Here is a 23,459-nt window from a genome sequence, read left to right as displayed (position 1 = left end):
TTGAATGAAATTTAGAGGTGTAGGCTAGCTGGCATAATAGAAATGGCAGCAGTTTTTGACGACATTCACATGTATTAGAACATTGGTTTTTACTAGCTCTGGATGAAAAATTTAATATATTGGCTGTCAGACAGAACTTGTCACCCCCCCCTACCAGCATTGTCTGGTTGATCTCCCCAGGAGTCCTGTGTTGTCCTGAGCTCCAGCTGTTGGGCCTGGGGAGAGGACGCTGCTAGTGGGGAGGTAGCCCAGCCTGTCACATCAGTAGCCTGATATTCCTGCTCTATTGGGCCAAATTAAAATCTCCTCTTCCCCTTTAGACTAACTCCCCAGTGTCAGAGATTGAATGACAATCAGACGTATCAAATTGCCCCCCAGCAGCCTGCTACGGATCTAAAGCCACAGGAAGTGGATCTACCAGTAACGGCACTGCAGAGAGGTGCCAGGTATGGAGCTGCGCTGTGGCGCTTACCAATTACGCTACCCAAACAATACTGTTTTGAGCAAGGGTTGTCTTACAGAATAGAGGAAGCACTAGCTGCTTCCTGATAGTAGCAGAAAAGCTCCAAATAAATCCACATGTAATCTACGCTGAGCACAGTAATTTAATTTCTATAGTTAGATGTTTTTCCTCACTGAATGGCAAACTTGGCAGAGGTTTGCACTGGAGAAAAAGGTCCCTGGGGCTGTGTATCAGTAAGCACAGTTAATCAGGGAGAGGGGGTGGGGAATACAAAGTAACGCAAAGGAAAGAGCTAACATTTACACATTACCCAGCGGCTCATAATTAATATTCTGTTTTGCTTGGCGTTTTACATAGCCTTGTACCTCTCCTGGCTGCTTGGTGTCAGTGCCCTATCTACTGTAGGCTACTCTATCTCTCCTTACCCTAATGCCAGGAATGAACTATTATCCTAACAAATCCAGTGTCTCTATTTTGTCAACCTTTCCACTCTTTTGAAGTAGATATCCTAGTTTCTTCAAACTCCTCTGAGACTTTCCACAGCTCATAGTGTGGAGGGTTTGATTAAACAGACATTACTGGAACCCTGATCTGCACCATTGCGTCTTGAATACCAACCTTAATATCAAATGGAGACGAGTCGCTTTGCAGTGCTCAGCCTGCCACCCTTATGCTCCTTGCATCCTGGCAGGCCGGGCACTCATACAGACGCTACTCTGAGAACATGACCCGGGCTGTCACCAGGGAGCCAGAGGCAAAGTGAAACCAGAGCCAGACCTTGAGCTTAACTCACGTGGCTGCTGCTTGGCCAGCACACCTGACCCAGGTGAAGGAGAGAGAGGGGGGGGAGGGGCGTGCGGGCATTTGAAGGGGCTGCACTGGAATAAAGAAACCCTGCTGTTGAGTGACTTGTGGGCTCGTGTGTTACAGGGATAGAGTTGGTGAGCTTGAGCTTGCTGGAGTGATGTGATACCCTGGCCTGCAATTCTGCGGAGGGGCTGTTAAATATTGTATGTAATACGGTTAGTGTGGGTAGAAGCTTTTTTTCTTCTTCTCTATCCTCCACAATCCAGCCCTTCTACTGAGTTTTACCCTTGATCTTGCTGTATCTGTGGAATGGCAGTTCAGCCCTCCTTTTGAAATGAACTCCATGACAAAGTGGTTGAATGTTAGTCTCTTCCCCTCCGTGCAATGTGATGCAAATGGTAACCACCAACACGCACACACAGCTGAGACTTCTGTAAATTAGCCTAGAGAGCCTCTGTCTTCGTCATCTCCCCCCCGGCCTCCATACATCTTTAATAAAGTAACGTGGCAGTGGCGATCAGCCCATACACTGGGTCCATTTACTTAAGCAGCCATGGTTGACAGACGGAACACCTCAACACTAATGGCAGTCGCCTAGCTATTTCACACACTGGTCTGTTTATAGCCTGGTGTGTGTATGACCAACATTGAACCTTTTCAAAGCAAGAAGGACCTGTCACATTTATTTTAGGAAGAAATATGACGGCAGAGTGAAGAAAAAGCAGCCAACAAGTGCTCAGCATATGTGGGAACTCCTTCAAGACTGTTGGAAAAGCATTCCAGGTGAAGCTGGTTGAGAGAATGCCAAGTGTGCAAAGCTGTCATCAAGGCAAAGGGTGGCTATTTGAAGAATAAAATGTAAAAAAAAACTGTTGGTTACTACATGATTCCATTGTGTTATTTCATAATTTGTATTTATTTACTATTATTCTACAATGTATAAAATAGTAAAGATAAAGAAAAACCCTTGAATGACAAGGTGTTCTAAAACTTTTGACAGTTGACAGATCGGTAGTATATGTATATAAATATATATCTATCACAAAGTATGTGTAAAACCCTTCAAATTAGTGGATTAGGCTATTTAAGCCACACCGTTGCTGACAGGTCTATTAAATCGAGGACACAGCCATGCAATCTCCATAGACAAACATTGGCAGTAGAATGGCCTTACTGAAGAGCTCAGTGACTATCAACGTGGCACCATCATAGGATGCCACCTTTCCAACAAGTCAGTTAGTCACATTTCTGCCCTGCTAGAGCTGCCCGGGTCAACTGTAAGTGCTGTTATTGTGAAGTGGAAACATCTAGGAGCAACAACAGCTCAGCCACACAAGCTCACAGAACGGGACCGCAGAGTGCTGAAGCGCGTAGCGTGTAAAAATTGTCTGTTCTCACTCACTACTAAGTTCCAAATTACTCTGGAAGCAACGTCAGCACAACAACTGTTTGCCGGAGGCTTCATGAAATGGGTTTCCATGGCCGAGCAGCCGCACACAAGCCTAAGATCACCATGTGCAATGCCAAGCGTTGGCTGGAGTGGTGTAAAGCTCGCCGCCATTGGACTCTGGAGCAGTGGAAACATGTTCTCTGGAGTGATGAATCACACTTCACCATCTGGCAGTCCTACGGACGTATCTGGGTGAACGCTACCTGCCCCAATGCATAATGCCGACAGTGAAGTTTGGTGGAGGAGGAATAATGGTCTGGGGCTGTTTTTCATGGTTTGGGCTAGGCCCCTTAGTTCCAGTTAAAATTTCACTAGACACTACAGCATACAATGACAACCTAGACGATTCTGTACTTGCAACAGTTTGGGGAAGGCCCTTTCCTGTTTCAGCATGACAATGCCCCCGTTCTCAAAGTGAGGTCCATACAGAAATGGTTTGTCGAGATCGGTGTGGAAGATCTTGACTGGCCTGCACAGAGCCTTGACCTCAACCCCATCTAACACCTTTGGGATGAATTGGAACGCCGACTGCGAGCCAGGCCTAATCTCCCGACATCAGTGCCCGGTCATGTAGTGTATATACACTGAGTGTACAAAACATTAAGAACAACCTTCCTAATATTGAGTTGTACCCCCCTTTTGCCCTCAGAACAGCCTCAATTCATCGGGGCATGGACTCTACAAGGTGTCAAGTGTTCCACAGGGATGCTGGCCCATGTTGATGCCAATGCGTCCCACACTTGTCAAGTTGGCTGGATGTCCTTTGGGTATTGGACCATTCTTGATGCACACGGGAAACTGTTGTGTGAAAAACCCAGCTGTGTTGCAGTTCTTGACACAATCCGATGCGCCTGGCACCTACTACCATACCCCGTTCAAAGGCACTTACATTTTTTGTCTTGCCCATTCACCCTCTGAATGGCACACATACACAATTGTCTCAAGGCTTAAAACTCTGTCTTTAACCTTTCTCCTCCCCTTCATCTACACTGATGTTGAAGTGGATTTAGCAAGTAAGGGATCATAGCTTTCACCTGGTCAGTCTGTCATGGAATGAGCAGGTGTACATGGTCTCAAATATTTCCGGTTCCAGTATAATTAATATATATTCTTTTTTTTTTCACTGGACGACACCTCATTTTGAATGCCTTGTCAACTGAAACCTCTGTTAGTGAAATGAAAACCATTTGTAATTTAACAAAAATGCATTTTTCTCTTAGACAGAGCTTCTCAGCATTTGAGGCAATACAGTGATTTCATTTTTAACATTAGAAACACTGGTTGTACTGAATGATCATGGCTGGTTGCGACTAATGCCTATTCTGTTACATGGGTACTCAAACACACACTGTATAGAGTAAGTATGGCGACATTTAACAATGATGCCTTTTCATACCTAATAAAATGAGAAGTATAGTACAGTACTGTAGAGTTCAGTACAGTAGAGCACACTATAGTAGAGTACAGGGATGTACTATGCTGTACTGTACTCTAATCTACTTTTCTGTACTGTGCTGTCCAATCTTGTGAAACATAGACGTCTATGATTGGTTCAGATTTGGTCCGGACCAACAATTTTGGTCTTGTTTGGGGGGCTAATTACAATAATAGCCAGTGTGTAGAATAATACCCAAATATTCGAAGGAAGATGCTGCATATTTCTACATTTCTGTACCTATTCAGGATACATCACCATGAAGAGAATGACTTTCATATCCATAATTATGCATCAGGGACCCGTTACCATCATTCTGTTACCTGGTGTTAATCCACTTCATTTACTGTAGGCCTGTCAAAGGTTCAATAAAATATTGTAGTTCAATAATCAAAATAGATATTTTCAAACATAAGGTATCATAGCTGACACCCCATTCTTCCTGCACACATCTTTTTAATCTTAATTCGGAGTAGATATTTAAGAGTTTTTGGAAAACTTTATCACATAAATTGATGGAGATTTTACCGTAATTCTTTTACCGAACTTGCATCCGCACTGTTCTTCAAGTAAATGTGTTTTGTCCAATTTTCAGTGGACATTTTTTCAATGAGTCCTTGTGCATAGAGTTGAATGGTTTTAACTTTGCAATCAATGGTGTTTGTTTGGCATACATTTTAGAGTGTCTCAGGGAGTCATATATGGTGGTGTAGGAGGACTGATTTCCTTCTGGTGACTTGATGTCTGTTGCACCGAATGATAATCAGGAGTCATTTTTCCGGCAAAAGTATTTGAAGTATTTAAAACCTTTCCGCATAAAATGTATTACCCATATAGCAGTATAGTGGAATAGACCCTTAATTTTTGACAGTTTTATTATTTAAGATGTTTCATTAACATTTAGACCAGTGGTCACAAACCTTTTCTGAGTCAAGATCACTGAGTCAAAATGCAAGCCAAGATCGACCAGTCTTATAACATGACTTAAACGTAAGCATATGCAACATTGCTACAGAACTGTTTTTAATTGGTTCATAAGGTTTGTGCAGGAGGCTATAGGCCCAATACGTTATCACTGCATATTGGCAATGCTTGAATTGCCCTGCCAATGTTCTTCTCAGACCATTTTTAAATTATATTTAACAATTGTAGGTATATGATCACACTGGTAATAGATCATTTGTTGTATTACTTGTGAGGCGCAGCTGAGTGAGCATAATACTTTATTTTTTATTTTTTACTGGACTGATGGTCAGTATGAGGGAGGGAGCAGCGGTCAGACTGCCTCTCAAGCGGGCAGACTACCAAATCCCCTGCCTCTCACCCGACTCACCATGCTTCCTCTCCCTCCCTCCGCTGAGAAAAGGGGGCACAGTCTTCCAGCTAATGGCGAAACTCAAGTCACACTGCATTATCTCTGCCTAATGCACCAATTCATGTTGTTACTACTATGACCAGAGAAAGTGAAAATATTCCTTGATTTTAAAAAAGCCAAGCCGCTAAGAATAACAATGCAAGCTTATCGGATAACTTTGCTATACTCATTCATTGCAGTTGCATTGCTGGTTGTCGAGTGAGTGGAAGTAGGGAGAACGCACATTTTATGGCTTATAAAACTGTTGAACAAAGTGACAGTGCTGAATAACAACTTAAACAAGAACATAATCATAAACAGCAACTCTTTGCTGTATTCGTTGAGTCTCTCTAGTCATGGTTTATAGTTTTTTTCCCCCAAGGTTTTTTTTAATTATGCATTTTTATGATTATACAGATAACACAGACAGAACAGGTAGAGGGCAAAACACACTGATCCCCTACCAAATCACCCCCCATGCTCTAACAGAGCCCCACCCCAAAACCAGACTTAAAGCAGGCATGATATACAATGAGTAATATAATCAAATAGTAAAAAAAAAAAATACAAAGATATTAAGTAAAAATAATGATATAAATTATAATTTGGGTTGGTTTATGGAGTTGTGAAATTAGCTCAGTCCATGTCTTCAACCAAAGGATAGGAAAGGTTGCCAGATATTATAAAATGTAATTGCAGATCCCCGAACTGAGTACCGCATTTTCTCTAGCTTGAGATGTTGCATAACTTCCTTTTATCCAATGGTTAAAAGTAGGAGGAAACCCATCCTTCCACTTAAATAGTATAAGACGTCTAGCGAGAAGAGTAGTAAATGCCAGCATGTTGCCCATTTAAACTGTTTAAAGGGACCTCCTGTGGTGTCACTCCGAATAATGCAATAAAGGTTCTATAGGTCTCTCCAGTATCTTAGAAAATGACTAAAATTGATATCCAGAAATGTGTCAATTTCGGGCATGTCCAAAACGTGCAATAAAGTAGCAGGAGCCTGCTTACATAAGTCACAAGTGGGATCTATTTCTGGTCTAATCTTGGATAATTTTGTCTTTGACCAATGCAGCAGATGAACTATTTTAAAAAAATGAATTACAGCATGTCTTAGACATATAGATGAAGAATGTATTCTCTGAAGCATACTCTGCCAAATTTCATCTGAAAGTTGTTCACCTAAATCCTCTTCCCATTGGTTCTTAAGAGTTCAGGGAATCCTGATTGTGCGAGTTTAATAACGTATAGATCAAGCTTATGCCCCCTTTGATATAAGGGTTCACTTTAAAAATAGAATCTAGAAGGGAGGTAGGTAGGCGTGATGGGAAGTGACTAGATTATGAAGATACCTATAATTGCGTAGTTTTGAATCTAAAGAAATGGGATCTAGGAATATGGAACTTTTGTACTAACTGATCAAAAGATGCAAAATCCATATCAATGTACAAGTCGTTCAGTGAGGAGATCCCTTTTCCAACCCAGATATGAAACGCCCAGTCTAATAATGATCGAAAGAATGTATGGTTCTTTAATAATGGGGCAGAAGTTGAAAATTCCCGGAGACCAAACGATCGCCTGAACTGTTTCCAGATTTTTAGAGATTGTTTCACAATAGGGTTTTTAGTGTAGTTGGAAACGGGCTCCGCTAATGCAAGTTTTGAGCAGAGTAAGCCAGCTAAGGAGGTGGGGCCACAGGATGAGATCTCCAAGGTCAACCATTTCAGGCCTGTAACATCAGGGATTTCTGTCAGCCAATATAGAATGATTCTTCTATTAGCTGCCCAGTAATAATATTGTAAGTTCGGAAGTGCTAGATCTCTGCAATACGCTCTTACGTATCCGAGGGTTTTTCTTGTTCCAGATAAAAGCAGATATCTGTGTCTGTGGAGATAAAAATATATATTTTGTCAATATACATTGAAATAAGAATAAAAACGTAGGTAAATCATTCATTTTAATTGTTAATTCTTCCGCCCAAAGAAAAAGTAAATCCCAGCGTTCACGATACTGTTTCAGGTGGAGTATCAAGGGAGAAATTGGCTTTATAGAGATCTTTGAAATTGTGTGTGACCCAAATTCCCAAATATTTTTGTGTAGTGACTCTGAAGGGCACACGACTAAAATAAATTTGCATGGCAGAAGGATTAATAGGCATCAATTCAATTTTTTGATGATTAACTTTATACCCAGATATTTTATCAAATTGTCTTTAGTAGAAGCTGGATCTCTGGAAGAGCAGTTAAACGGCCAGACATATAATAGCATGTCATCCGCATAGAGTGAGACTTTATGCTCTAAGCCCCCTCTTCGAATACATTTTGATAGTGTTTTTATTACGTATTGCTATGGCTAAAGGCTCGATTGCGGTGGCAAACAGCTGAGGGGATAGAGGACCAACCTGTCTTGTCCCACATTGAAGTTGGAAATAGGATGAAAGGTTGTTATTATTTGTGCGAACTGCAGCCATAAGGGAGGAGGACCAAGGTCCAAGGTCCTTCGTAGTTCCATATTTTTTATATTTCCCAATGATGGAGACCACTGTGCTCTTGAAAATGTTCAACACTCTAGAAATTGTTTTATACCCTTCCCCAGATATGCCTCATCACAATTCTATCTCGGGAGGTCTACGGACTGTTCCTTGGACTTCATGGTATAGTTTCTGCTCTGACATGCACTGTCAACTGTGGGACCTTTATATAGACAGGTTTGTTTTCTTTCTAAATCATGACCAAACAATTGAATTGGCCACAGATGGACTCCAATCAAGTTGTAGTCACGTCTCAAGGATGATCAAAGTAAATTAGATGCACATGAGCTCAATTTTGAGTGTCATAGCAAAGGGGTGTGAATAATTATGTAAATGACAGATTTATATTTCATTTTCAATAAATCTGCAAAAATGTCTAAAGATGTTTTCACTTTGTCATTATGGGGTATTTTGTGTAGTTGGGTGAGAAAAAAAGTAATATATTTAATCAGTTTTGAATTCAGGCTGTAACACAACAAATTGTGGAATAAGTCAAGGGGTATGAATACTTTCTGAAGGCACTGTAGGTGTTTCAAAGAGCTATCATAAATATAAGCTCCCCGCCCACTCAGCCTGTCTTTTCAAACTTCCTGGTCAATTTTGAGCATTTCTATCCCCCAAATATAGTATGGGTGATATTTTAGTCACTCAAGGCTATTTTACATGGGAATCTGTGACTGTTCGGGACCTTTACATAAAAAAATAATAAGTAATAGCCGTGTGTGGTCAACTATAATTTCCGCACCGTTTTGATTGGGGCAGTGCCATCGCGATGCTTTGAGACAAGTGTGGCGACTCGTCTTATTAAATCAATCAATGGCAGATTTTTTGTTTTCACTGAATCTGTTTTGGGTATTTGGTTACAATTAGGCTGGGAAATGTTAGCAAAATGGAGGTGAGTGCTCATGATTAGTCTTGTTTATCATTAGCACTGTTCAGACCATTTTGCTAGCATGTTAGGATGTAGCTTAGTATTATTTTGTTGTTCACTCGCGTAAAGCCTATATCCCGACCCAAAAGCCCTTGACTGATAATCAATCAATGCGATTTTGTTTCACTGAATCTGTCTGTAGGCTATATTTGGTTATTTGATCTCTGTCTGGGCAAACAAGTGGAGGTGGTAGCTAATCTATTACTTTGCTAATCTATCACTGATCATACACATTTAGCATGTTGTAATGTAGCATAAATCAAGTGTATAATTTTTTGCTATTGACTCGCGCATAGGCAACTCGAAAAGCCCGCCAAGGTTGTGAAATATGAACACGAGACTCATTTTCTTTTTGAAAATATAGATTTCTATTTTCTGTGCATATGATGATGACGATAGTCACAATTTAACACCCTGTGTCTGCACCCTACTAGGCATAGATTCTACGCCCAGGCGTAGCTCATGGAAGGGTTTACGCCCATGTTGTGCAACAGTTATAATTTTTAGGTCCGGCGTAGAGCGCATTTTAGTTTGGATGTAGATTTATGACCCACTTACAACCAACTGGTGCAACCGGCCACAGGAGTTTAATTTGCTGAAATGACCTGAAGATGAGCTGTCAGACTGATTAGTAATGACACCATAATAGCTTTGATTTGCCAGTTGGTGTCATCATCGGACTGTGTTCAATAGGTTTCTTCCAGCGGAGAAAAGATTTTTTCTAATCATTTATATCACGCCAATAGTAGTTATCGGTGTTGTAATCTAGGCGTCTGATCTCCACAGTGCCACTTAAATGTCCAATCAGCTAAAGGTCGTGCTTCAAATGCCCCCTTTTTGGCGTTTCGTCAGGTTGAAAATCCGCCTAGAGAGTCTTCATAACTCCCATTAAATCTATTTTTTTCAAATATCAACTTTCAATACAATCCTCTATGGGTTTCTCGGCTTCACTTCGCGCTTGTCATCTAACATAACCATGATAACTAAGAAAGAGCGGTAGCAGCGTCAATCAATTCACTATTACTGTCAAAATGGCTGAGGCTTCATTTGTCCATTTTATCTTTGAAAGAGTTCCTTTTGTTGGCGAACAAATGAAGATAAATTGTACGAGACAGTTAGGACCTCCCAACCAAATTTATTTATTCAACAGGTTTCTACTAAAGGGGAGTCCTCACCCAGGATTTTCAAATGCACGAGCGAAAAAGCCTGGCTAGCAGGCTCATGTAGCTAATGCAGTCTTCTGCTACCCCTGCTTACTCTTTTTCCACCCTGAAGGCGTCACGGCAGACAGCACCGCTTGACACACTGGTGTGTAGCGACATCACATTTTCAGAAAATTAAGCTGCAAATAACTCCAGACCCACATGATAGCTGTTTGAGATTGTCTGCTTTGGGAAGGTGAACATTCCCACTCAACTGGATGAGGGATACGGCTGCTGTCCCCCCATAGTATGTTTGATAATCACGTTTACTGAACTCAAGTGACAAGATAGGACCCTTTTGTCCCATTCTTATTGATAGGAACAGAACTTATAACCAGCTCCTGACCTAAATAGATCTTAGCACAACATTTTACTCAACATATCATATTCCATATTCACTATAACAATTTTACTCCGACATTAGCTCAAGAACGCCACATCCTCACCCTAATCAGTGTGTGAAGTTTGCGTGTTTGAGTTAACTGCGAGGGCAAAGATGGACTGGGCTCCCCACCTGTAAGCCACACTTTTAGATCTCAATAAATGCTTCTGTATTACTTATATGCTGCCCCCTGTCTTCATGTTGTTGCTGGACATATCTTTTATTAATGTGTTAGTCACCTACATGAATTGCCCCCTGAGATTTTTCACCGCCACTGGTCATCATACTGTAGCTCTGCCTGTGGAGATGTGTGTGGGAGTGATGCTGTACACCCAAGAGAGAAAGGTATCTGGCACTGCACTGCCTCTTCGTTTAGTAGTGAAGAGAGGTGTGACCAAGCTTGTCCAATCACACTGGCTGCTGGAATCTTCCTCTTCTGGTGGATTGATTTTAAAGATCCATAGAAAAAAGAGAAGTGGGTCTCCCTTTATTTAAGAAATCTTGTTCAATGGGTCAGGGGGAAATGAGAACTAATCCTTCCTTGCCAACAACCTTAGTACCGACTTACGTCTGAGGTTCTCCATCACAGTCCCCAGGTATTTTCATTGTCCCAGGTCCAGAACCTATATGTATAAGGGCGCTGGAGAGAATAGCTTCCGTTTTACGGGCTCCTGACCAATTGTGCTATTTTGTGTATTTTTTCCCCTGCTGATCTTAACTTATTTTGTACATAATGTTTCAGCCCTCGTTTCGTATGACCAAAAATAGCTTATTGATTATCCCGGACCAGGCCCAAATGCCCGACACTTGGAGAAGGAGGCGGCGCTATAGAGGCCGGCATGTGGGATACCTGATGAGACTACACTGGAGAGTGGCTAAACTGGACGAGCTCCGTTCGAGACTATCCTATCAACGTGATCAGATTAGTTTTTTATATCCTATGTTTCTCCGCGTCGTGGCTGAATAAGGACATGGAAAATATAAATCTAGCTGTTTTTTTCTATACATCGGCAGGATAGAACTGTAAGCTCAGGGGAGGGCGCATGTCTCTTTTGTTAACAACACCTGGTGTGCGATCTCTAATATTAAAGAAGTCTCAAGGTTCTGCTCGCCTGAGTTAGAATACCTCATGATAAGCTGTAGACCATACTATTTACCAAGAGCGTTTTCATCTATATATTTTCGTAGCTGTCTATTTACCACCAGAAAGCTGATGCTGGCACTAAGACCGCAGTCAACGACCTGCATAGGGCCATAAGCAAATAAGAAAATGCTCACCCAGAGGCGGTGCTCCTAGTGGCTGCAGGAAAACTGAACTCTGTTTTACCTCATTTCTACCAGCATGTCACCTGTGCAACTAGAGTCGAAAAAGCTGTACCTCACCTTTATTCCACACACAGAGATGCATACAACGCTCTCCCTCGCCCTCCATTTGGTAAATCTGACCATAACTATACTCCTGATTCCTGCTTACAAGCAAAAACTCAAACAGGAAGTACCAGTGACGCGCTCAATACGGAAGTGGTCTGATGAAGTGGATGCTAAGCTACAGGACTGTTTCACTAGTACAGACTGGAATGTGTCCCGGGATTCATCCGATGGCATTGAGGAGTTTACCACATCAGTCACCAGTGCATCGACGACGTTATCCCCACAGTGACCGTATGTACATATCTCAGCCAGAAGCCCTCCGGTCCCGTGTAGCTCAGTTGGTAGAGCATGGCGCTTGCAACGCCAGGGTTGTGGGTTCGATTCCCACGGGGGGCCAGTATGAAAAAATGTATGCACTCACTAACTGTAAGTTGCTCTGGATAAGAGCGTCTGCTAAATGACTAAAATCTAAAATGTAATTACGGGCAACATCCGCACAGAGCTAAAGGCGAACTTCCACTTTCAAGGAGCGGGACACTAATCCAGGCACCTATAATAAATCCTGGTACGCCTCCGACGAACCATCAATATAGATTGAATCCTATTACACAGGCTTTGATGCTCGCCGGATGTGGCAGGGCTTGCAAACTATCACGGATTACAAAGGGAAACACAGCCGCAAGTTGTCCAGTGACGCAAGCCTTCCAGACAAGCTAAATACCTTCTATGCTCGCTTCGAGGCAAGCAATACTGAACCATGCATGAGAGCAACAGCTGTTCCTGATGACTGTGTGATCACGCTCTCTGTATCTGATGTGAGTAAGACCTTTGAACACATTCACAAGGCCGCAAGGCCAGACAGATTACCAGGATGCGTACTCTGAGCATGCACTGACCAGCTGGCAAGTGTTTTCACTGACATATTCAACCTCCCCCTAACCCAGTCTGTAATCCCTACATGTTTCATGCAGACCACCATAGTCCCTGTGCCCAAGAACAACAAGGTAACCTGTCTAAATGACTATCGACCCGAATACAACAGGTGTAGACATTACAGTGAAATGCTTACTTACAAGCCCTTAACCAACAATGCAAAGTAAAACAAATACAATAAAAAAGTGTTAAGCAAAACAAATCATGGCTCACATCAACACCATCATCCCAGATACACTGGACCCACTCTAATTCGCATACCGCCCCAACAAATCCACAGATGACGCCATCTCTATTGTACTCCACACTGCCCTTTTCCACCTGGACAAAAGTAACACCTATGTGAGAATGCTGTTCATTGACTACAGCTCAGCGTTCAACACCATAGTGCCCTCCAAGCTCATCACTAAGCTAAGGACCCTGGGATTAAACCCCTCCCTCTGCAACTGGATCCTGGACTTCCTGACGGGCCGCCCCCAGGTGGAGAGGGTAGGCAACACCACATCCGACACGCTGACCATCAACACGGGGGCCCCTCAAGGGTACGTGCTTAGTCCCTTCCTGTACTCCCAGTTCACCCACGTCTGTGTGGCTGTGCACGACTCCAACACCAAGTTCTGCCGACGACACAACAGTGGTAAGCCTGATCAACAACAATGAGAGAGCCTACAGGGAGGCGGTCAGAGACCTGGCAATGTGGTGCCAGGACAACAACCTCTACCTCAACGTCAGCAAGCCAAAGGAGCTGATCATGGACTACAGGAAACGGTCCACATCAATAAGGACCTACCATGGCCCAAACACACCAACAGTCGTGAAGAGGGTACGACAACACCTCTTCCCCTCAGGAGGCTGAAAAGATTTGGCATGGGGCCCTCAGATCCTCAAAAAGTTATACATTAGCACCATTGAGAGCATTTTGGCTGGCTGCATCACCACTTGGTATGGCAACTGCTTGGCATCCGACCACAAGGCGCTACATAGAGTAGTGCGTACGGCCGAGTACGTCACTGAGGCCGAGCACCCTGCCATCCAGGACCTCCATACCAGGTGGTGTCAGAGGAAGGCCCTATAAATTGTCAAGAACTCCAGCCACCCAAGTCATAGACTGTTCCCTCTGCTACTGCTGCTTCTACTCTGTTTATCTATCATTGCCTAGTCACTTTTACCCCTACCTACATTTACATATTACCTCAACTACCTTGTACCACTACACATTGACTCGGTACCGGTAATCCTTGTGTATATAGCCTCCTTATTGTTATTTTATTGTGTTGCTATTTGTATTGGTCCGTTGAGCATCTTTGCTGGCTGCATCATCACTTGGTATGACAACTGCTTGGCATCCGACCGCAAGGTGCTACATAGGGTTGTGCGTATGGCCGATGTGTTGGAGGGGAAAGTGGTGATGGGGTTTGAGGAGACCACAGGGCCTCATCTTTCCCTACCCGTCACTTCCTGTTGAACGCGGAACGAGGGAGAGCTCGGTTTTTTTGTTTTGAAAAGTTTGTTGTTTTGAAAGTGTATTGGAAAGTTCTTTAGTAGCTAGCTAACTTTTTAGTTTGGATCCCGCGACGCAGTTGGCATCAGTTGCTGGGACTGCTAGTCTCTGTACAGTGATCCTGCCGACCAAGGACTGGTCTGAGTAGCTATTTGGCGTAGTAGCTAGCCTGTGGCTGTCTAGATCCCTGCTGTTGGTTGTTTTCATTCTTCCCTGTGACCTGCCCTGTCTGAAACTGCGAGGTGTAACAGCTTAACCTATGTTGCTTGCTACCATGACAAAGACCAAAGCCGGTGGGAGTACCGTTGAGGACAGTGGTGTCTCTCTATCACATGTGAAGGATCTTTTAAACGAACAAAAATAGTTCTACAAGCAGTTGTTACGACAAGAAAAAAGCTTAAAGTATTTTGTCCAAATACTGGTGGAGTCAACTAATAAAAGAATGGACAACCTGACCAGAGAGGTCCAAGACCTGAAGAACAGTTTGTAGTTCTCCCAGGGTTAGCTCGATGAGTTGAAACAGGAGAACGGCAAGATGACAGCAATCTGGAAGTCATTGAGAGAGGACATCAGTCTCTCAATGACTTACAGATTGCTGTCATCTTGCCGTTCTCCTGTATGTGAATCCATGATAACAATGACGGAGAAATCCGATTATCACGAGGGACAATCAAGGCGGAACAACATGGTTGTGGACGGAATTTGGACAAAGTGAGGTAAATCATCTCGGAGAAACTGAAGATAGACCACAGGAAGATTGAGGTGGAGCGTGCCCACAGGACTGGAAAACCCACCACCGGCCCAGGTGATCGGCCCAGGCCGATAGTGGTCAAGTTCCTGAGGTTCAAGGAAAGGTAGCTGTTCTGGAAAGAGCCAAGAACTTGAGAGGAACGTATGTCTTCCTCAACAAGGACTATCCTGAAGCTGTGCGCCAGAAGAGGAAATAACTTATCCCAGCCATGAAAACTGCCAGAGCACATGGGGACATTGCTTACATCCGCTATGACAGGCTCATTGTCCACCCTCCCTCCTAGAAGCTTGGAAGGGATTAGAGAGGCAAGCCTATGGGTTCGTAGCTTCAACCCCGCAGCACACACACACCCCAATTGATTAATGGACTGCTGAATGTATATGTTTTTCTCTTGCTTTGTTTGCTCTTTTCAGTATTATGTCTATCTCTATAAGCTACCCAGGAAAGGGCTGACAATAGCCCATATTAATATATGTAGCCTTAGAAATGAGGTTAATTAAATCAATAACTTGCTATCATCAGATAACATTCATATATTAGCCATTTCTGAGACTCACTTAGTTTTAAATCATTTGATGATACAGCAGTAGCGATTTATAACATCTATAGAAGACACAAATGCTTATGGGGGAGGTGTTGCGGTACATGTTCAGAGCCATATCCCTGTAATGCTTAGAGAAGATATTATGTCAAGTGTTATTGAAGTGTTGGGGTGTTGCTATAGGCCACCAAGTGCTAACAATCAGTATCTAAATAATATATGTGAAATGCTTGAAAGTGTATGTGATGTAAACAGAGAGGTCTACTTTCTTGGGGACCAAGAGGAAGCTTCTCACTGTAACCAGTGCCTGTAATCTGGTTCAGGTTATTAATCAACCTAAAAGGGTGTTTACAAACACTACAGGAACAAGATCATCCACATGTATCGATCACATTTTTACTAATACTGTAGAAAGTTTTCAAAAGCTGGGCCTAAAATAGTGTATAAGAGATCATACAAATCATTTTGCTGTGACTCTTATGTGGATGATGTTACAAATATTTGTTGGTCTGATATATAATAAGGAGCATCCAGACGCTGCACTTGATGAATTTATGAAATTGCTTCTTCCATTTATTGATAAACATGCACCTGTTAAGAAACTGACTGTAAGAACTGTTACGGCTCCATGGATTGATGAGGAATTAAAAAACTGTATGGTTGAAAGAGATTGAGCCAAAGGAGTGGCTAAGTCTGTCTGCACATCTGACTGGCTGATTTACTGCAAATTGAGAAATTATGTGACTAAACTCAACAAAAAGAAGAAGAAACTGTATTATGAAGCCAAGATCAATGATATAAAGAATGATGGAAAAAAATGAAATTATGGGCAGAAAGACAAATTCAACTACATCTTTCATCGAATCAGATGGCTTATTCATCACAAAACCATTTGATGTTGCCAATTATTTTAATGATTACTTAATTGGTAAAGTGGACGAATTTAGGCAGGAAATGCCAACAACGAACAGTGAGCCATCGTATTCATTCATAAAAAAACGAATAATGAAAGAAACGCATTGCAAGTTTTGAATTTTGTAAAGTTGGTGTGGATGAATTTATCAATCAATAATGACAAACCTCCTGGCATTGACAACTTAGATGGAAAGCTACTGAGGATGGTAGCTGACTCTATAGCCACTCCTATCTGTCATATCTTTAATCTGAGCCTAGAGGAAAGTCTGTCCTCAGCCCTGGAGGGAAGCCAAAGTAATTCCGCTACCCAAGAGTGGTAAAGCGACCTTTACTGGTTCTAACAGCAGACCTATAAGCTTGCTGCCAGCTCTTAGCAAACTGTTGGAAAAAAATTGTATTTGATCAAATACAATGCTATTTCTCTGTAAACAAATTAACAACAGACTTTCAGCATGCTTATAGAGAAGGGCACTCAACATGTACTGCACTGACACAAATGATTGATTGATTGGTTGAAAGAAATTGATAAATAGATGATTGTGGGAGCTGTACTGTTAGATTTCAGTGCAGCCTTTGATATTATTGACCATAACCTGTTGTTGAAAAAACGTATGTGTTATGGCTTTTCAACCTCTGCCATATCGTGAATTCAGAGCTATCTATCTAATAGAACTGAGGGTTTTCTTTAATGGAAGCTTCTCTAATGTCAAACATGGAAAGTGTGGTGTACTGCATGGCAGCTCTCTAGGCCCTCTACTCTTTTCTATTTTTACCAATGACCTGCCACTGGCATTAAACAAAGCATGTGTGTCCATGTATGTTGATGATTCAACCATATACGCATCAGCAACCACAGCTAATGAAGTCACTGAAACCCTTAACAAAGAGTTGCAGTCTGTTTTGGAATGAGTGGCCAGTAATAAACTGGTCCTGAACATCTGTAAAACTAAGAGCATTGTATTTGGTACAAATCATTCCCTAAGTTCTAGACCTCAGCTGAATCTGGTAATGAATGGTGTGGCTGTTAAACAAGTTGAGGAGACTAAATTACTTGGCGTTACCTTAAATTGTAAACTGTCATGGTCAAAACATATAGATTCAGTGGTTGTAAAGATGGAGAGAGGTCTGTCCGTAAAATAAAGAGATGCTCTGCTTTTTTGACACCACACTCCAAAAAGCAAGTTCTGCAGGCTCTAGTTTTGTCTTATCTTGGTTATTGACCAGTCGTGTGGTCGAGTGCTGCAAGGAAGGACCTAGTTAAGCTGCAGCTGGCCCAGAACAGAGCGGCACGTCTTGCTCTTCATTATAATCAGAGGGCTGATATAAATACGATGCATGCCAGTCTCTCTTGGCTAAGAGTTGAGGAGAGACTGACTGCATCACTTCTTATTTTTATAAGAAACATTAATGTGTTGAAAATCCCAAATTGTTTGCTTAGTCAACTGACACACAGCTCTGACACAAACGCTTACCCCACCAGACATGCCACCAGGGGTCTTTTCACAGTCCCCAAATCCAGAACAAATTCAAGATAGCTTACAGTATTCTATAGAGCCATTATTGGATGGAACTCTGTTCCATCTCATATTGCTCAAATAAACAGCAATCCTGGTTTAAAAAAACAGATAAACCAACACCTTACGGCACAACGCCTCTCCCCTATTTGACCTAGATAGTTTGTGTGTATGTATTGATATGTAGGCTACGTGTGCCTTAAAAAAATAAAAAATGTAAGAGGTTCTGTCCTTGCTGTTCTTGTCTATTAATGTTCTGTATTATGTCATGTTTTGTGTGGACCCCAGGAAGAGTAGCTGCTGCTTTTGCAACCGCTAATGATTTAAATTTTTTACATTTACATTTTTAGTCATTTAGCAGACGCTCTTATCCAGAGCGACTTACAGTTAGTGAGTGCATACATTATTATTTATAATTTTTCATACTGGCCCCCCGTGGGAATCGAACCCACAACCCTGGCGTTGCAAACGCCATGCTCTACCAACTGAGCTACATCCCTGCCGGCCATTCCCTCCCCTACCCTGGACGACGCTGGGCCAATTGTGCGCCGCCCCATGGGTCTCCCGGTCGCACAGCTAGCACTGCGATGCAGTGCCTTAGACCACTGCGCCACTCAGGAGTACGATGATGATCCTAAAATACCAAATACCATTATTTATAAAAATTAACGTTTTAACTGTCGCCGTTTGCGTCGACTAATGGGGATCCTAATATATAAAGTTTGTTGAGAGGAAATATTGCTGCTATTTCAGACCAGATTAGAAATGACAGATTATCAACCAGTAAAACCTGCTGTGATGGAGTTGTTTCTGTTGTTTATTATGCCTCTGTTTACACTGGGTCATTAGCCAGGATTTGCCTTGCATGGTGGAGGAACCCTGAAGGGCAGGCTCAGTGGGGGTGAGGGTTAGAGGTACCCTGTCCAGTCCACTTGGCCTGTTTGGCACAGTTTCTAATTTTTAAGCACAGATGCAGACTGCCAGTGGTCCAGGATAAGTTATAATGGGCTCTGACTGCACACTGGGTCCAGTGAAGGGAGGTAATTGTCCACTAGCATGGCCAGAGTGGTCCTGCCCCTCCACCCCTACCTGACTCTGACTGTCCCTCCCTGTGGGCTGTCTCCTGCCCAGGCCTGCAGGGCAGTGTACTGGGTGGGAAATTTAACTTTTTGGTTCACCAGCCACTGTGGCAGATAGATGGAAATAAATATACCAGTCACTAGTAAAAAGTTAAACTGAACATCAAGAATCAACAAAGTGCCTGCCCTGCCACAAAATGCTGAGTGATACGGCTTATTTATTATTATTTTTTATAATTAGTTCAGGACTCTAACGCTGACATTTTTTTCAAGGAGTACATAAGTTGATATTTAGGAACACATAAATGTAGGAGCGCAATGAGATTATTTCAGTGTTTTAATGATAATAAATGACAAAGTTAATGAATCAAATGTTTTTGGACTGTTCCATGCTCAATGAAGAACAATTTATCCCAAAATATTTCAGTCATTGGGTGAGACAAATGTTCAGCTGTCCCTTTTTAAGAGGCAGGCCATTATCGTTGTAACGGCACTGTGTCTGTCAGAGATGTCTGTGCTACTAGCAGACTTGCAGCAAACCCTCAAACTAATATTGAAAAACAACCTAGGGTGTGAACAAAACGATGTAACTAGCCAAGAAACACCAGTACAAAGTCACACTTTAGGAGCCTTTCAGCTAAATTCAACCAATTTCTACATTTGGGCTTTCAAAAATCTACCTGCATTTGGGGGGTAGCGGGTGTTTAATTTCCCACCCTGGCAGTGTGACCGAGCCCATCAGCCCTGTGATTAGGCTGGCAGATTGCTCCAGCAGTGCCTGGCTGTCCAGCTCCCCGAGCCACAACCACCTGCTGCACTTTATTTGCCCTCTGTCTATATATATTATCTTTGCTTCTCTCTCCTCTCTCTAGTTTTACCCATCCCGTCTTTTATAATTTCGGTTAATCTTCTTAATTTCCCTTTTCAATTAAGAGGTCATTAGAATGTAAATTGTGTGGTTGGGGAAAGGGGATAACCAACGAGGTCTCTTCTCGTGCCTGATGACGAAGATTGGTCACCATGGCAACTGCCAGCAATGTTCAGTTCGGGTAGATATTGAACTGGGAGGGGGGGGTTGGAGACAGGCTGTGGGGAGCTGAGCCATGAATTTCAGTCTGAGAAATTGGGTTATCAGTCACCATGATCTATCCCCCAGTAGGACTAACCAGATTTCTCTGTATGTCTGTCATTACAGAAAGTGATTGATTGATTGGTGATCCTCAGCTAATGTCTTTAGTCTTGCTAAAGAATGCTGGCTGAAGATTCCTCTGTTCTAGGATTTATGAATTATGCTCAGTGTTGGGCTGAACGGGAGGGTAAAGGAGAGACATATACAGTAGGCAGAAGACTGGATGGGCATAGATTGGTGACTGTCCGGGAAAGGCCTATTACAGCAGCACTGACTGTCTGCACTGGAGTCTCAACTCTGTGTCCCCCACAGTCCTGGCTACTGGAGTCTACTCTGTCTGCTTCTCTCAAACTCTCATTATCAACTCAGCTGACATAACTGTTTTCATCTCTTCTTATTCTTCCTTTATGAAAATGAGGCTATATTTAGATTACAATTGATGACATGTGAGCTGCATAACCTGCGTTGAAAGAATGTGGTACACAGCATGGACAGGACATTAGTGTGTTTGACAACGGTGTGTGATTAACATGTTGGGAAATGTAATTTATGTGATCTTTCCATGAGCAAAGGTAATCTCAGTCGTGTGTGTGCCCTGATTAGAGGGACTGCTGTGTGTGTCTGTGTGAGAGGTCTGTGTGTGTTAGTTTGTGTTATTCCACCATCACTGACTGACTCATCCAGGGCTCACAGCTTCAGACAAAGTGTCTCTGTTGCTGTGACTCCAGAGCTCAAGACCAATGAAATGTGAATGCCGTCACTCACGCAGCTCTGTGTGTGTGAGAGAGAGCTGGGCGAACTGGACAGGAATCCAAATCGCGATAAATTGCCTTAATTGATGCGATAAATATAAACGCAACAATTTCAAAGATTTTACTGAGGTACAGTTCATATAAGGAAATCAGTCAATTGAAATAATGAATTAGGCCCTAATCTATGAATTTCCTATGACTGGAAATACAGATATGCATCTGTTTGACACAGATACCTTACAAAAAAGGTAGGGGTGTGGATCAGAAAACCAGTCAGTATCTGGTGTGACCACCATTTGCCTCATGCAGCACGACACATCTCCTTCGCATAGATTTGGTCAGGCAGTTGATTGTGGCCTGTGTAATGTTGTCCCACTCGCTGGATGTTGGAGGGAACTGGAACACGCTGTCGTACGAGTCGATCCAGAGCATCCCAAACATGCTCAATGAGTGACGTCTGAGTATGCAGGCCATGGAAGAACTGGGACATTTTCAGCTTCCAGGAATTGTGTACAGATCCTTGCGACATGGGGCCGTGCATTATGCTGAAACAAGAGGTGATGGTGGCGGATGAGTGGCACGTCAATGGGCCTCAGGATCTCTTCACGGTATCTCTGTATATTCAAATTGCCATCGATAAAATGCAATTGTGTTGGTTGTCCGTAGCTTATGCCTGCCCATACCATAGCCCCACCGCCACCATGGTGCACTCTGTTCACAACCTTGACATTGGCAAACCAAAGGGTCCTACAATTCTAAATGAAATAGCTAAATGATCCATGGTATGACCATCCTAAAACAATTCCATATGTTCGCTTAGTACCCCCCCCACCCTCAACGGCTTAGACTTTTAGAGGTTAAGTGCAGTTGAATGTTAGGTGGATGAGTGATGTCATCTCTATCGATGGAGATTAGTTCTCAGAATCTCCACCCATGTGACTCTTCATATTCCAGCATGATCCAGAAGCTTGCAGGATCGATCGATTTCTTAATCTTTCTTTTTCTGCTCGTCTCTTCCTCTCTCCACAAGCAGCTGTGGCTTCTCGTTGTATTTTCTGCTCTCGTCCTGTGTTGTCTTACACTAATTTCTTTGTCCTTGGCTGCCATCCATTCAGAACCTTTAACCGTTCTCTTCCTGAAAAGCGAACCACTTAGCGTAGTCTGACAGAGCCATTGAGCTGATTTAAAATGGTGGGAGAAATAATGGATGCTTCAGAGCATCTCCAGTGATCTGTCAGTAGTGTATGCAAGTCAGTCATGGCTGATTGGCTGTGAGTAGTCTTTTTTTATTAATTTTTTTAACAACCACCCCTTCCATCCCTCCTCAGTAACACATTATCCAGAGTAAGCTAATTTACGGTGCTACCATACTATATTTTTGAAAATGGATATTTCTGAAATGTATTTTGTATATAGTTTGGTTGAAATGGCACTACCCCATGTGGGCACCAGTGAAAATAATTGGCTTTCAGTTTCGAATCTCAGCCTCTGTTTGAACGTGCCTTTTCCAATTGTTGGGAGGGGCAAACGGCTTGGATACGCCACCTTCTTTTAGCCTCTTTCTGACAAACTTCCACAGGCTTTCATACCAAAGCCTGGTAGAGGCTATAGTAACCTTAATCTTCTGGGTCAGGGCATCTATCCTAAGCCACTACAGGTTTCCTCCTGGCTTCGTCCCACTTTAGCTTTGTCGCGTTGAAGGAAATGTTGGATCCATCCCTCCTCCTCAAATCCTTGGAAGCAGGTGGAATATTGCCTCCTCTCCTCCAGTGTCCAGTATACTTGGCTGATCCTGGTTTTAGTTGAGTTTGTAAGGAGATTTTGCTTTGCCCTCCGTCCCCTTATAGCTTCCTGTTAGTGGGCTTTACACGTTTTGGTTTTCCTGCCTGTTTGCAATTGAGTCAATACTATAGAAATATATTTGAGTGGTAGGCTCTGTTGACTTCTCTTCCCTCTGGTAAGAGCAGCAAGTCTGAAGAGCTCATCAAAGCTCCCATCAAAGATGCATTCCATTTTTAGCCCACACTTTCAAATCCGTTTGTTTTCTGTCTGAAAAATGCATTCCAGATTATGTGAGAGAGTGTGTGAGAGGGACTGTGTAACAGAAGCATGCTGGCAGTTATTATAAGGGCAAGCTTTCATCTTGCTCTGGCTCTACACAATGAGCGCTCATCTACCCCACATATAATTGTCCCCCACAATGAAATCAGGGAGGGGACTGTGGATCTGTCTCCGTTCGTACGTTAGTCACACAATATCTACGACAGCACTGGGGCGATTTTGACAACTTGGGTGAATGATTTGTCTTGACATAGAGATCCAGCATATACAAAATTACACTGATTGGCCCCAAGGCGGGAGCTAAAGTCATTCACTGAAATAATAATAGATACTTTTATCCAAAGCGACTTAGTCA

The 23,459-nt window shown here is 42.7% G+C and overlaps 1 protein-coding gene across 7 annotated transcripts in view; it reads left to right on the top strand.

The window, feature by feature from the left end:
* The window catches only part of LOC121538353 (protein NDRG3), an 80,294-nt gene that overhangs the window by 8,106 nt on the left and 48,729 nt on the right, over positions 1 to 23,459 (top strand). The gene's annotated exons all lie outside the window — the stretch shown is intronic.

The sequence above is a fragment of the Coregonus clupeaformis genome, chromosome 24 (assembly GCF_020615455.1).
Source record: "Coregonus clupeaformis isolate EN_2021a chromosome 24, ASM2061545v1, whole genome shotgun sequence".
NCBI lineage: Eukaryota > Metazoa > Chordata > Actinopteri > Salmoniformes > Salmonidae > Coregonus > Coregonus clupeaformis.
The sequence above is the reverse complement of the archived record's forward strand: the minus strand, read 5'-3'. Positions and strand labels throughout refer to the sequence as shown.